The 14,769-nt window shown below is 42.9% G+C and overlaps 1 protein-coding gene across 3 annotated transcripts in view; it reads left to right on the plus strand.

Annotated features, from left to right (window-relative positions):
- LOC144692260 (very long chain fatty acid elongase 1-like) overlaps positions 1–14,769 on the plus strand; it is a 75,431-nt gene that overhangs the window by 21,741 nt on the left and 38,921 nt on the right. The window contains exon 1 of one of the 3 annotated variants that reach the window (XM_078560862.1): positions 3,911–3,932. The exons of the other annotated variants lie outside the window; for them this stretch is intronic. The gene's annotated coding sequence lies outside the window, so the exon portion shown is untranslated. Of the gene's footprint in view, positions 1–3,910; positions 3,933–14,769 lie in introns of those variants that run through there. 3 annotated transcript variants of the gene reach the window in all.

The following is a 14,769-nucleotide window of genomic DNA, read 5'->3' on the forward strand; positions in this document are numbered from 1 at the left end:
ATTGGTAAGCAGGACCTCCAAAGGGAATAATCTCCGGATTGCACCCAAGGCCATGTGCTAGTGAGCGTAGAAATAGGAGAATACACTACATGATGCGTGGCTGGAGAGATCATGCAGGAGGGGAGGGCTTCAGATTTTGGGCATTGGACCGGTACTGGGGAAGGTGGGATCTGTACAAGCTGAGCAGCCTACGCCTGAACAGGACTGGCACAAATCTCCTTGCAGGGAGATTTGCTAGTGGTGTTGGGGAGGGTTTACATTAGATTGGCAGGGGGATGGGAACCTGAGGGCATATTCAGATTGGACAAATCTGGAGTGGGAGACGGAAAATTAGTGAGTGACTCTGCAAGACGGAAGAAATAAAGGTTTAAAAAGTGTACAGTACAGGAATTTGGCAGTTTTTAAAAGGTACGTATTTAGATGCAAGGAGTATAACGGAGCTGAGGACACATGGCAGCATGATACCATTGCTGTAATGCAAACAGCTTAAAAGAGGGGCAAAATTGGCAGTTGAACATCCTGGATATAGGGTGTTCAGGCAAGACAGGGTTAAAGGGGGGGGTTTGGTATTATTGGTTTAAAAAATCAACTACAGTTGAAGGATGTACTAAATCATCAAATGAGGCCATATGGTTTCAGCTCAGGAGTGAAGAGAGGGGTAGCCACACTAATAGGAATGTATGATATTCCCCCAAATAGTGAGGGGGAATAGAGTGCAAAAGCAATAGGGCAGTAATAGTTGGGTACTTAATATCTCAATTGGTATTGGAGTAGTTGAACAGTGTAAAGGGCATAAAATTCTTTAACTGCATTTAAGAATTTTTTTAGCCAGCATGTAACAAGCCTGATGAGGGAACACAATTCTAGATTTCTTAAGACATGAAGCTGGGCAAGTGGATGAAATAGCAGTGGGTGACCAATTTGGAGATGGTGACTATAATATGGTTAGCTTTAGTATCATTATGGCAAAGGATAAAGAGACAGCAGGAGTACAAGTTCTAAATTGGTGAAAGTGAATTTTAGGAAGCTGAGGGGTGATCTGGTGAAGTGGATTGGCTATAGCTACTTGAAGGGAAATCGATGACAGATCAGTGGAAGGCATTCAAAAGCAAGATTCTACAGGCACAGTGTAGACATGTCCCCACAAAGAAAAAGGGTGGTACTGCTAAATCTAGAGCCCCCTGGCTATCTCTGTACACTTCTAGTAAGATAAAGCTTGTGACAGTCAAGTCACAAAAATTGTTAGCCTAGAGGAGAATAGAAAATACAGGGGTTAGGTTAAAAAATTAAAGCCAAGAGGATATGAAAAAACATTGGCAGGTAAAATCAAGGAAAACCCAAAGATGTTTTCGGTACATTAAGAGCAAGGAGATAACTTAGGTCCTACTCTTACCTTATCACGGATGTGCAAGGTGACTGGTACAAAAAGAAGGATGATGTAGACTTTCTAGTTAGAGTGTGAAATATTAGATACAGTAAGCATAGTGAGGGAAGTACTGGCCGGATGGATTCTATCCCAGGCTGTTAAAGGAAGCTAGGGAGGAAATAGTGGATGCCCTGAGGATTATTTTCCAATCCTCACTAGATACAGATGAGGTACCAGAGGATTGGAGGCCTGAATGTTGTACCATTGTTTTTAAAAAGGGTGCAAGGGATAGGCCAAATAATTATAGGCCGGTCCGTCTGCCTTCAGTGGTGGGCAAATTTAGTTAATTCTGAGACAGCATTAAACTGTCACTTAAGCATGGATTAGTCAGCGTGGCCTTGAGGGAAAGCAGTGTCTGTCTTCCTCAAATTCAATTCTGTTAGTAACAAGAAGGATTGAGGGGGGTGCAGTGACTGTGGCCTACATGGATTTTAGTAAGGCATTTGACAAGGTCTCACATGGCAGACTGATCAAAAGTAAAGGCCCATGGGATACAGGGGAATGTGGCAAGTTGGATCCAAAATCTGCCCAGTGGCAGGAAACAGTAATGATTGAATGTTTTGGTGAATGGAAAGCGGTTTCCAGTGGCGTTTCACAGTTTGGTGTTGGGTCCCTTGCAGTTTGTTGTGTATATTAATGATTTTGGGCTTAAATGTGGGAGGTGTGATTGGGGTAACTTGCAGATGACACACATTGGCCATGTAGTTGATGGTGAAGAGGATAGCTGTTGACTCAAATGACATCAATGCTTTGGTTGTGGGCAGAAAAGTGGCATATGGAATTCAATCTGGAGAAATTTAGGTTTTGCATTTTGGTAAGGCAAACAAAGCAAGGGAATACTCAAACTGGAGGATATTGAGAGGGATAGAAGTAGTACACCTTGGAGTGCATGTCCACAGGCTCCTGAAGGTGGCAGGACAGGTAGATAAGGTGGTAAAGCATATACAGTGCTTTTTTTATTGGACAAAGGTATAGGATGCAAAAGCAGGGACATAATGTTGGAACTGTAAAATGTGTGGTTAGGCCACAGCTAGAGTTTTGCATGCAGTTCTCTTCACATTACACAGGAAGGACATAATTTCTCTGGAGAGAGTACAAAGGAGATTAACAAGAATGTTGCAGGGTTGGAAAATTGCAGCTTTGAGGAAAGCAACCCTAACCTACCTAGAGCAGAGGAGGTTGAGGGGTGACTTGAGGGACCTAGATAAAAGTAGATGGGGAAGACTTGTTTTCTCCAGTGGAGAGGTGAATTACCAGGGGGCACAGATTTAAGATGATTGGTAGAAGGGTTCAATGGGCTATTAGGAAAAAAATGTTTTCACCCAAAGGGTGGTAGGTGTCTAGAATTTGCTGCCTGGTTTGGTGGTTGAGGCAGAAACCTTCAATTCCTCAAAGGTACCTGGATCTGCACCTGAAGTGTTGTAACCTGCAAGGCTACAGACTGAGTGCTGGAAAGTGGGATTTAGAATGGGCTGCTAGTTTTTTTCCAGCTGGCACAGACCTGATGGGCTGAATAGCCTCTTTCTGTGCCATCAATTTCTATGGTTCTAAGTGGAGAACCAAAGGGTGCCAATTTAAGGTGACTTAAAAAAAAACAGGCAAGAGAAACTTATGCAGTGCGTGGTTAGGATTTGCAATGCATTGACTCTAACACACCACCACCAGCCTCTTAGCCAGAGTTGCTGTGGCAACATGGCATTTTTCACATTCGTGTTGTAGTCTGGCGCTATGGATAGTGACCGTAGAGGCTCCCAACTTTATTTCCATCGTTTTGGCTGACCAGGAAAATCTCCCACTCTTGCTGTGTTTGAAAGATCTGCAGGCTGATACTCAGCCTTTTTTGGCTGTGTTATGAACACTCCTGCCTTGACCAAGTCCTGGGGCTGGACTGGAACCTGGAGCTTCTGGCTCAGAGGGGTGCTACCCACTGCACCGCAAGACCTCCATGAAAGTGTGGGGGCAGATTCAGTTGTCGCTTTCAAAAAGGTATTTGATCTGCCTCCTGAGGGAGAATTCGAAGGGCTACAGGGGAAGGGTTGGGAGTGGGAATAGGCAAAGTACTCTTGCAGAAACCTAGTGTGAACACAGGGCTGAATGGTCTCTTGTACTGTAACCATTCTGATTCTTTCAATGCTATCTCTCTCTTTGGAAAACTTGGTGAAATTTTGCTGTCACATGATTGGGCAGTGGCCCCTTTTCTTAAAAAAAATTGAACAGTTTTCTAAATTCTCTGAAGAATGTTAACCATGATGGTGTAAATTTCAGTATTTTAATGTATTTGCCCCTGTTTAGTGTAATGAACATGAGGCTGGATTTTAAATTGCTGGCCAGAACAGGTTTAAAAATTGCACTCCTGTGGGGTGTGTCTCTGGATCTCAGCACTTGCCAGACACACTCTCTCTCTCTGATTTTTTTCAAAGGGAGGGCATTTGGGTGAATGGCAAACCTGATTTGCCTCCAATTACAGCCCATTAAGCTCTTTGAGCATTTTAACAGGCCAGAGCAGGTGAGAATGTGATTTCTTTTGTCTTGTCATCTTTTCTCCCCCAGCCAAATTGGGAACCTGAACAGTCTGGCACTGGATCGTGGGCATTATCTTTTCCATCTAGCCACTTTGGCCCTTCTTGAGGCAATGCCTGCTGTCTTCTGTGAGGCAGAGGCAGGCCTTGTCAACTTTGCTCACACACTAGGCAGTTCCTGGTTATGCTTGGCACCACTAATTGGGTGGTTAATTTGGATAATAGCATTGACACCATGGCTTTGACTAGAACTTGGCTTATGGCTAGCAACACCCTGCCCCTTACCAAAGCCTCCCCACCAGGTTATACTTGCCATTTTACTTGGCCACCGCACAAATCATCTTGATCACAGACAAGAACATCTCTGCCTTCCATGTATCCATCACCACTCTCACCCCTCTTCCGAACCCCACTGCCTTCAATAATCCTTTTTGGAGTTTGTGGTTGGGGGGTGGGGGGGGGTGGTGGAGTGGAGGGAGTGGTGGTGTGGGGGAAGGACAAGGATTTGAGTCTTTTAAACTGCCCTTTCAAACCATTAACACCATTCACCATTTTTGTATTCAATTGTTAGTCTTTTCAATCACTCCCCTCTCTCCTTGACCCCATTGCAACCTGCTCTTGCTCCTGTTGCCATTTCTGGCTGGTTCACTAATTTCTCCTCCAATCTGCCAAAACTCCCAAGATCATCCTGGGAAGCAAAGAGCAATGAGTAGCTGTTTTTCTCCACTGCCAACTATCCCTTTCTTTCTTTCTTTCTTTCCTGCTGTTTTAGCCCTGCACCCACACTTGTCCAATTTCTCTCACCATCATGCATTCCCCCCCCCCCCCCCCCCCCCAAACAAGCTCATCTTATCCACCCTTTCCTTCTCCTTCCTCCTAATTGGTTTCCTTCTATCTAACATTACCAGTGGAGAGGAACCACTTGCATTGTCCCTCTTGCAAAACCACCAACCCTTCCCTCCTTTATTTGAAAATTGTTATTGACCTCCAAACAACTTTTCTTAGTGGGAACATTTTAACTTTATTTACAAGACGGTGGCAGCAGCTACACATGTGCATCAAACTCTAACTAAAGAAGAACTCTCTCTTGTAGAGGTTCCCTGTGCTGTTAACACATTGGTTTACACAGATCATGTGTAGGACTGTAGCTTTAAGAATAATCCTACATTTATCCAAACTGCATTCCTCCCCTTTTTTTTTCTGTACGCTTTTGTATTTATAAGGATATTTATCTCATGACATTACAATATTTACACAGGTCATGAAATTACAAGTTCAGTCTTTTCAGGTGGTTTCCTGATCCATGTGGAATGTTGCAGATTCATGACTTTAGATTCTTTTGTAGGAACCACATTAACATCAGGTACCTCATTAGGCATACGCAATTTAGTGTCTTCCACTCTGACAGAGATATCAGGAATGTCTGTCCTTGGTTGAGCAACAGAAACCACTGGTTCAGTGATGGTTACATATGGAATATTATTTTGTCAGGGTGTCTCTTTTCTCAAATGATCTATATTTTTACAGGTGATCTGGGCCTCCACTTCCATGTGGTATGACAATGGTCTGGCCTCAGAACTCACTTTACCAGGTAACCACTTCAGTCCTCCACTGAAATTCAAAATTCTTTACATTTACTGCTTCTCCAACAGTAAATTGTCACTCATGACTATGCAAATCATGAGTCGCCTTTTTGTTCCCTTGACTTTTCCCCACCTTTCCCTCCAAATTGGGAAGTATTAGGCTTAGTCTTGTCCAAAGACAGTGCCTCATCAGTAATTCTGAGGGGGTTGGTTGTTCTGTAGTGAAATAGTAAATGAGCAAGTTTGGTCTCCAATGAATCGCCTGTTAACTTTTTTTTTCATTCCCACCTTAAGTTTGTACTGCCCTTTCCGCCAGTCCATTTGATGACTGATGGTACGGAGCAGTCTTCACGTGGTTGACACCTGAGACGATTGCCACAGGTAATCTGTGGATGGCGAAGCTCTGGCATAGTTTTCCCTTGGTAGCCTCTGACATTGGTGACTTTACTCCAAAACGTCTAAACACTTGGAATGTGCATCTATAATCAGTAGAAACGTGGCTCCAAAGAAAGGACTGAGTCAATGTGCAAAAGTAACCAGGGCCTACCAAGCCACTCCCATTGGTGAAATCATGCTGCCACGTTTGCAGCTGTTGACATTGCATGCAGTGTTTTACCACATTTTCAATCCATCCCCGGCCACCAAAGAGAACTCCGCTATCATCTTCATTCGGGAGATCCCTGAATGGGCACGGTGTAGCTCTACTAAAAGTGGTTCCCTTCCTTGTACAGGAACTACTACCCATGCACCCCATAATAAAATACCACCTTGACTGCTCATCTCGTGTCTCCATTTGAAAAACGGCTTCAATTCATCAGAGACTGGTTCTTGGGACCAACCATGTAATACTTCGTCTCTCACTTGACAGGACTGTATCATGATTTGTCCAGTTTCTTATCCTCCTGGCACAGACTGGTGAGGAATCTAGAAAATTCATCACTAATACGATCTCTTTGGGATTGGGACATGGTCATCATTCCCTTGCAAAGGAAGGCGACTTAGGGCATTGGCACTTGCTACATGAATCCCTGGCCTGCATACAAAGCTATATTCATATGCTGCCAAAATTTGGGCCCATCCTTGTATTCTTGAGGAGGCTATGGGGGGTATAGCCTTTTCTTCACTAAACAGTCCAAAAAGTGGTTTGTGGTCTGATACTACTATTGTGAAATGTTGCCTGTGCACACATTAGTGGAATTATTTTTACACCAAAAATAATCACAGACCTTCCTTTTGCGATCTGAGAATATCCTTTTTCAGCTGTGGTATGTGTCCTGGATACATAGGCTATCAGCCACTCTGCCATCTTCCATTTTGAGAGATTAGTACTGCTTCCACTCCATCGAGGGGCGCACTGCGGGTTAGCACCAATTCCTTCATCTGGTCATAATGTGCTAACAAGTTTGAAGAGTGTAAAGTTTTTAATTTCATAAAGGCATCCTGTTGAGGTGCCTCCCAAAACCAACACTTTTTTTTTCTTAGCAGTGAATGTAGAGGGTTAGAACTGTGGATAAATTTGGTAGAAATTGCCCATAATTTATCATCCCTAAAAACGATTTAAGTTCAGACGTGTTCTTGGGTGCAGGTGCCTCTTATTGCTTTAACCTTCTCTTCAACCAGGTATAACCCTTGGGCATCTACCTGGTGGCCCAAATAAATGACTTCATTTGCCTGAAAAGTACATTCCCCCCCCCCCCCCCCCCCCCCCCACTTCGGGTGCACTCCTTCTAAAAATCACTTCTGGACTTTCTCTGGGTTAGCCAAGTGTTCTTTTTTCTGTGAATCCAGTTATCAGTATGTTGTCCAGGTAGACCACAACCTGAGGTAGTCCCTGTGGTAAGCTCCGTTGTCCTCTGAAAAATGGCACAGGTTGAGGAAGCACCGAAGGGCATGCATGTATATTGATATAGCCCTTTGTGCTATTTATGGTTACGAATTCCTGAGGTGCCATCCAGCTCTAGTTGCTGATATGCGTGACTCATGTCAAGCTTTGTATACGTTTATGCCAAACTAGCAGGTGGGACAGAGGTCTTCGATCTTGGGAATAGGGTACGTGTCCAGTTTGGCTGCTCTGTTTGTTTATAGTCGCCACAAATCTGGACGGTCTAGTCTGGTTTAAGGACAGGAACAATGGGTGCTGCCCACTGAGAACGGAACTGCTTTTATGACACCCAGCCTCTCTAGCTGGCTCAGCTCAGCATCAACCTTCCCTTTTGGGGTGTATGGTACCAGTCTTGGACCCAGAAGCAACCCCTTGCTTCTTGAAAGCATGTAAATCTTGGCCTGTAGGCCTTGGACTTTTCCCAATTCATCCTTGAAGACTTTTTTTAGCAGCTCTGGTAGTCCACCTGCTTGCAACTGGAAGATTTCAAACCAGTTTAGTTTAATCTCCAACCAATCACGTCCTTGAAACTCTTCACCTTCTACCACCATCACTGATAGCTGTGCCAATTTTTGGTGCCTATAATCAGTTGTTCTGGTGATACCATTGTACTTAGATTTCTTTGCCTCTGTACATTTCAACTTGGCAGGTGTTTTGTTCCAAATTTAATTGTCACCTTTATTTAAATATCAGTGTGTTCTCCTATTACAGTGGTAGAAGCACCCATGTCTACTTACATTTTAAGGGTTTACCATTCACTTGCACTGTAATAAATATTGGCTGTCTTCCCAACTTTCATGCTGAATAATGAATAAATGTCAGAGTTGGTTGTTTCTGGCTCTTCTACACTAAATACTTCATTGGACCTCGATTGTTGTTTGGAGGCCTGTTTAAATTTTGCTTTGCACTCATTTGTGTCCACTTCTGTGACAAAAATAACATACTAATTTTTAAAATTGCCAATCGCTAGAAGACATCGATGAGAAGTTATTTTTCAATTTAATTGCTAAGCTGTTTCCCCTCTTTTTCGGTTAGCGGGAGCTGTTCCCCGCTTGGAGTCTCAGCTTTTTGCAACACTTTTGGCTGACTATTCCACCCAACTAGGAGAACAGTGCCATTTTGTGCCCCTTGAATTGCTTTTGAATCCCTTACAGCACTTTTTTGGCAGTGCTATTTCTAATGCTTTCTTAAAATCAAGATTCACTTCAGCTAGCAATCTTCGCTGAATAGTGTTTTCCTGCATGCCACATAAAGTATTTCTGAGCATGTCATTCAGAGTTCCGCCGAAATCACAATATTCCATTAGTAGTTCTAATTTTGCCACATAGATAGCAATTGTCTCCCCAGACACTCTTATCTATTCCATGAATTGAATCTGAACCTCTTGCGTTGTGACAGAGTGCTTGGGTTGGAAATGTCCCTTTTAACGAGGTTTATTAATTCACTGAAAGTCTTCAAAGCTTGACAGACCCCTGTGCCACAGATTTGAATTAAACTATAGGCCTTACTCCCACAAATACTCAGGAGAATCGCTCTCTTCTTTTCCTCCCTCCATGATTTTGTTTGCTTGAAAGAACTCTAGATGTTCTACGTGAGAACCATCAGTCTGTGGCTGGCTCAAAGGGGTTGATTCTGCCAAACTGTGGAGTTTCAGATGAATACATCTTTTTATATTTTTAATGAACTTGGATACTCACAATCGCTGGGCAAGGTACAGCACTGAATCTTATCCTCGTCGCCAGTTTGTTTGAGTTAGTCTTCAGACAACTTTTCTTAGTTGACATATTTAACTTTATTTACAAGACAGCAGCAACAACTACATGTATGCATCAGATTCCATAAACAAAAGAACACTTTTTTTTTTGAAGAGGTTCCCTGCACTGCTAACACATTGGTTTACACAGATCATGTGATCTTACAACACTGGATTATTTTTAAAGCCACAGTCCTATGTTTATCCAAGCTATAATTTACTACAAAAACCTTACCCAATCTCTACCCTTTTTTTCCCCCCTTGAACATGTTGCCTCTCCAATCCCTGTCCATCTTTTCCACAATTCCATGCTTGACTCTCTGCACTCCTGTTTCCAGACCTACTGAAATGGCCCATTTGTCACCAGTGATAACATCTTGTGACTCCTTTTATTCATTGATCAACAGTGAAAAAGACCTTTGTTTAGTTGCACTTACCTAGCCTATTACAGGAGAAGTTACGCTCTGCCTACAGTCTCCTTTTGACTTCTCCCTCTTCCTCTTATCTACATGCTGCACCTTGGTGATATCATTCAAATACTGTGGACAGATTTCACATCTGTGCTGGCTACACCCTGCTCTCCTTCTTCTCCACCGCTTCTTACAACCTTATAGAATTTCCTTCTGTGTTCCCAGATTGCAGGTCTGACAAACCATTTCTGGGTGAGTTATTATCTGCAGCTAAATTTGAAAAGACCAAAGCCACTAACTTCAGCTGTTGCCACTGTCTCGAGTGTGTGCATGTGCATCTAAATCACTTCAGGCCGCCTTGGATTTTTATAATTTTTTTTTTGTCATCTTCCCTTTGAGTAGTGAGCTCATTGTTAGAAGACAACCAAGGTTCAATTTGTTTCAAAGTTATCACCACCTAAAGCACCCACCCATAGAGTCTTGTGAACCAAAACTGTTAGTTGAAGAATTGAACTGCTGGAATGTAATTTGGCTGCACTCTTGCCTCAGTCAAAGGGTTGGGTTCAAGCTTCTACCTGGGTCTTTAGAACATGGTCAAGGCTGATGCATCCATGCAGAAGAGAATGTTCTGATTTCTGTCAAATAAGACATTAAATGGATATGGCTTAGACCCCATGCTACAGTTCTCCCAGCATGCTAGCCAACAAATTTCACAAATCTGGTTAACTATCTTAAATTGTGGCCTCGCTGTCCAGAGAATTGGCTGGCTGTTGCATTTCAAAAGGGCCATGGCTATGGTGATATGGTTTAATGCCCTGGTTTGGTAGGATGTGTTTTCCCATAGTGAATCTGGGCTTGCCAATGTCCTTTTCAAATGCTTGTTGACTGCTCTTTCACCCTCATTGGAATCTGATTAAAATCTGGTGCTGTGCGTTAAGTTCCTTTTGTCCTTTTTTTAATTATTGCCCTTTCATCCTATCTTGTCTTCAAGGATATCTGTAAATTAGGCCATTTCTGACCATCTCCCTCATACTTTCCTTGCAATCCATGTCACTTTGTGCACCTCAATTCCTCTACCATCTACCCAAACCTAGAAACAGATACCTCCTGCTTTTCTCCAACTCCCAGTGGCCTTCTTAGTACAAATTGCTGCCTAATTTAATGGATTCAACTATCACTACGAGTGTGCATGCAGTTTATCACTGACTGCACTTGGATTAGCTTGGGTTCCTGAATGGAAAAACAAAATAGGGTGGATTGGTCACTTACAAACTCGACTACCTGGAATGTTCAATGCTTTGTACTGGAAATATTTCAAGAGTTACAAACTACGTGACCTCGATGCTTATCCTGATGCTGCTGTTCAAGGTTGTATGGCTGAGTTATTCTTGATGCTGATGCTACTATAGTTATCATCTTCTACGTGTGACTGAACTTGGTTAAATTCTCCAATCCTATTTTAAGATGGTAGAGCTGGTTAGCTCAGATGGTTGAGTGTGGTGGTTAATGGTTTTGGCAGCATGGGTTCAGTCCCCTACAATGACTAAAGTAGTTCTTGAGTCTTGCCACAGCTCCTTGCCCATTGTGGTGATATGGTAATAATATGGAAAGACTGCTAGGCATAGAAGTGTGGAGACCTATAAGCAGCTTTGCGAACCGTAATTGGCAACCTTCAGACAACCCAGGGCGCTTGGAGGGGGCAAAGATGTAATGATAGGCTACTCAGTACTTTTGTACAAGCCTTTGCTCCTGGATGAATCAGGGTTATGTTGCTGTGATGTTTCCACATACCTGAGGACAATATGGCTCAATTCTTGAGGTCAAGATATAATAACGTAGAGGCCCTTGTTGGCAAAACAAGCAGTTATTTATTGATCATTGGCTTTTTCACAATGGTAGATATGTGACACACCCATCAAGATACTTCATTTTCTCTCCTGAGGGCATTAACTCATGCTTAATATAGTGGCGTTCATTGTTCATGCAATACTTTTTTCTGAGGTAACTTTTTTTTTTGTTCCATGCAGAAACTCTTTCGAGTTATCAACAGAAACATGGCCAGTGAATGATCAACTGTTGCGCATGGATAGCACCATAACTGACGGTGCTTGATCTCATATGATGTGCACATATTTCATATGTGCAAATATTGGCTGACTTTTCCTCCTTAGCCAAGGGGCTTATATCATCTGATTTTGTAAACTCGAGTCCTCCACTTGGAAGCAATTAAATAGAACAGACCAGGTTTCACTCTTTTTGGGACTGGGCGTGGGTTTATTAAAGGAATATAATTTCCCTTTTGAAATCTGATTTTTATCATGCAGATCAAAATATGCACAGAGGTGTACACATAGGGACATGACCTTCACCTCCAATTTACTTTGTTTGAATTGAAAATTTTAATTGCGCATCTCGAGGAATCTGGAACTGCAAGTTTTGAGTACACCCAGGTCATCCCACTGTTACCTGAGTGGAAGAACAGTGGAAATGACGCCTGCCTTCAGCCCGGCTGTCCAATTGTGGGTTGTTCTGAAACTTGGAATATTCCGCCATGGCATGCAGATTGTGCTAGTTTGCCTGGAACCAGTTCATCCAGAATGTACCAGTTGCAACAAAGCCACACTTTAGCAGCAGATTATATGGTAGTTTCGGGAACTGTTGCAACTGTGGAACTAAAACTACTGTTTTTCTTGGGACTACTGTAGTTGAAAAGAGGATATATTTCGGTTTTAAGGTCAGATGTTTAATTATTGACAAAGGCCAGTTCTCTTTTTTTGAGGGTGGGAATGAATTATGGGTTCATGACCTTTTTTCCAAATTTTAGAGTCAAAGTTGGTCAAAGTCAGAATTGATTTCTAACTTTTACTCATTTCTAGATTCATAGAACTCTATTGGATTATTGGACATAGTATCCAACGTGGGAGCTCGTTTGTGATCCTCCAAGTTCTTTTGCATTAGTGTACCAAAGCTGACCTTTTTTTTTGGTTGCCTGCTTCTGTGAACTAGCCTGAAAGCAGGAATACACGGTCATTCTGTTCTCATTGTGATCTCCCTTGACCATCAGCGCTGAGATAAGTATCTCTAAAATGACATGCTGCCAGGGTTTCGTCATACTGCTACACAATACATTGTGGTGATGGAGTCATCCATAGTTTTGCCTCTTTCTCAAGCTAACAATCACGGAGACAAATCAGTGCCTGACTAAAATTGGGGGAGAGAACTGAGCTGCTAACATGTTTGTAGAACGTAGATTGTGATGAGATAGGAACTGTTTGCTGTGACTTTGACACAACTTCTTTACAACTCTTGGAACCTCTGTGCTAGGTTATGGAATGTTTAAGGGCAATTAATTCTGTCCTTTACATAACCAGAAATTTTGGCATTTTTGTGGGACAGCCAGTTTTTTTCCCCCTCCCTCCCTCCCAAATGTGGGTTCCTAGATTAGGAATGCTGGTTCTGGAGAGGAGCCAGGTGGTAATTGGTTTAGTGGGGTGGTGGCCTCAGGAGGAGCCAGGTGTGCCAGAGGAGTGGGAGTGTTTTCGCACTCCTGCTGATTTTAAAAGGATATGCTCCTGAGCAGGCTCTCCTCCCTCCTGGGAGAAGCCCTAAAATAAAAATCAATATGTGAGTGTAAATACTGGGGAATTAAGCCCATGTTTCTGCATGACAAATTCCAACAGAATAATCCCACTGGCTGCTCAAGAGTCCATTTGGGTGCATCATACCTGGATTTAAACATGAGGGCTCCCCTGAACTTGCAGTGCCATTGCAGCCCTTCATTATGGCAAACTTTTCATTGTTCACCACTAGTCAGGCTATTGTTTCCTTTCATCTCATTCTTGTGTGGTAGAAGTGAGAGTCCCTTGGATCCATTTTAAGAGTTGCTTGTGTGTAATTCAACTGCTTTCATTTTTGGGGATATTGTTGCCTGGTGTTCTTTTGGTATCTGTTTCAAAATAGAACTGCAGAATCCAGGCATTGGGCAGTATTTCTAGATATTCAAACATTTTACAGATCCCAGAGGGTTGTTCTTTTGCTCCATTGAAACACCATTTTGAGCTGTTCAGAAACTGTTTATAGATTTTATGTTCAACTAGTTGGTACAGTGTTTACTGATTTTTTGCAAAATAACATCTTGGTCAGAGTCCAGTTCAATCTTCATGCTGAAGATGCTGTAGAAATGTGTTGTGACAGGAATGGATGCCTGTTTGGACTGGGCCTGCAAAAGTGACTAACCCAGGACTGACTCCTGGCGACAAATGTGGGTGGATGTGTAGGAATTGTGGATATTGGTACCATACAATGTCCAGAGTTTTACTTGAGTTTCAGTTGACTCCATTTAAGAGACTGTGTTTTAAGTACATTTTTCTGAAGCTAGATGTGTGAGCAATTAAAATTCTATTTTTCAGTTTGAGCGCCATCCTGTTACCCAGAGCTCTGTCATAGGCACGCTACAATTTGAGCTGAGGGTTGGGGAGAGGGTGTCTATCTTGTAGAGCTTTTTGGTCTTGAGTCTAGTGTCTCACTTTGATTAAATTGGGGATTTAAGAACTGATCATGGTGAGAAGCAGTATCTACTTTTCTATCTACTCCGCCTTGGTTTTGGGAAATCCCTCGGTCATTGATGACTACCGCTCTGGTTCAGTCAGTTCTGAGACGGCTGAGTCTGGTGTGTGTGATCTGCAGGCTCTGCTGCGTGCAGGGCTGATGGGCTTGAAGGATTGTGTAGATGAGTTTTGGAGGCTTGTGCGCGCTCTCCAACACATTCAGGAATTCTCTGATGCCTTCCTGAATAAGACGCCTCCGTTTTGGTGAGTCACCAAGGATGTTTGATATCTTGAGGCAGGCTTTGAGTACGTTCTAAAAGCACTTCCACCGAGCTCTTGGGAGTCTCCCTGCTGCAACCAAGTTTGGAGTCGGGCATACGGCCAACTTGTCCTGTCAAGTGGAGTTGGCATTGAGTGGTCCCTTTTTGAAGCTAGGCATGTTGACTTGGGAGAGGATGCTGCTGTTGGGCTGCCATCCTTGGCACTGGATTTAGAGGATCTTGCAAAGACACTTGTTTTTAGGTCACTGCTGTAGGTTGTCCAATTCTCTGAAGCGCAGGGCTAAGTGTATAGGAGCTCCAACACTAGGCCATTAAACCGCAAGCCACCTTTCCATTTGCACCTAATTGTATTCATGGTTGTCCAGAGA

Source organism: Cetorhinus maximus, chromosome 17, assembly GCF_964194155.1.
Source record: "Cetorhinus maximus chromosome 17, sCetMax3.hap1.1, whole genome shotgun sequence".
Classification (NCBI taxonomy): domain Eukaryota; kingdom Metazoa; phylum Chordata; class Chondrichthyes; order Lamniformes; family Cetorhinidae; genus Cetorhinus; species Cetorhinus maximus.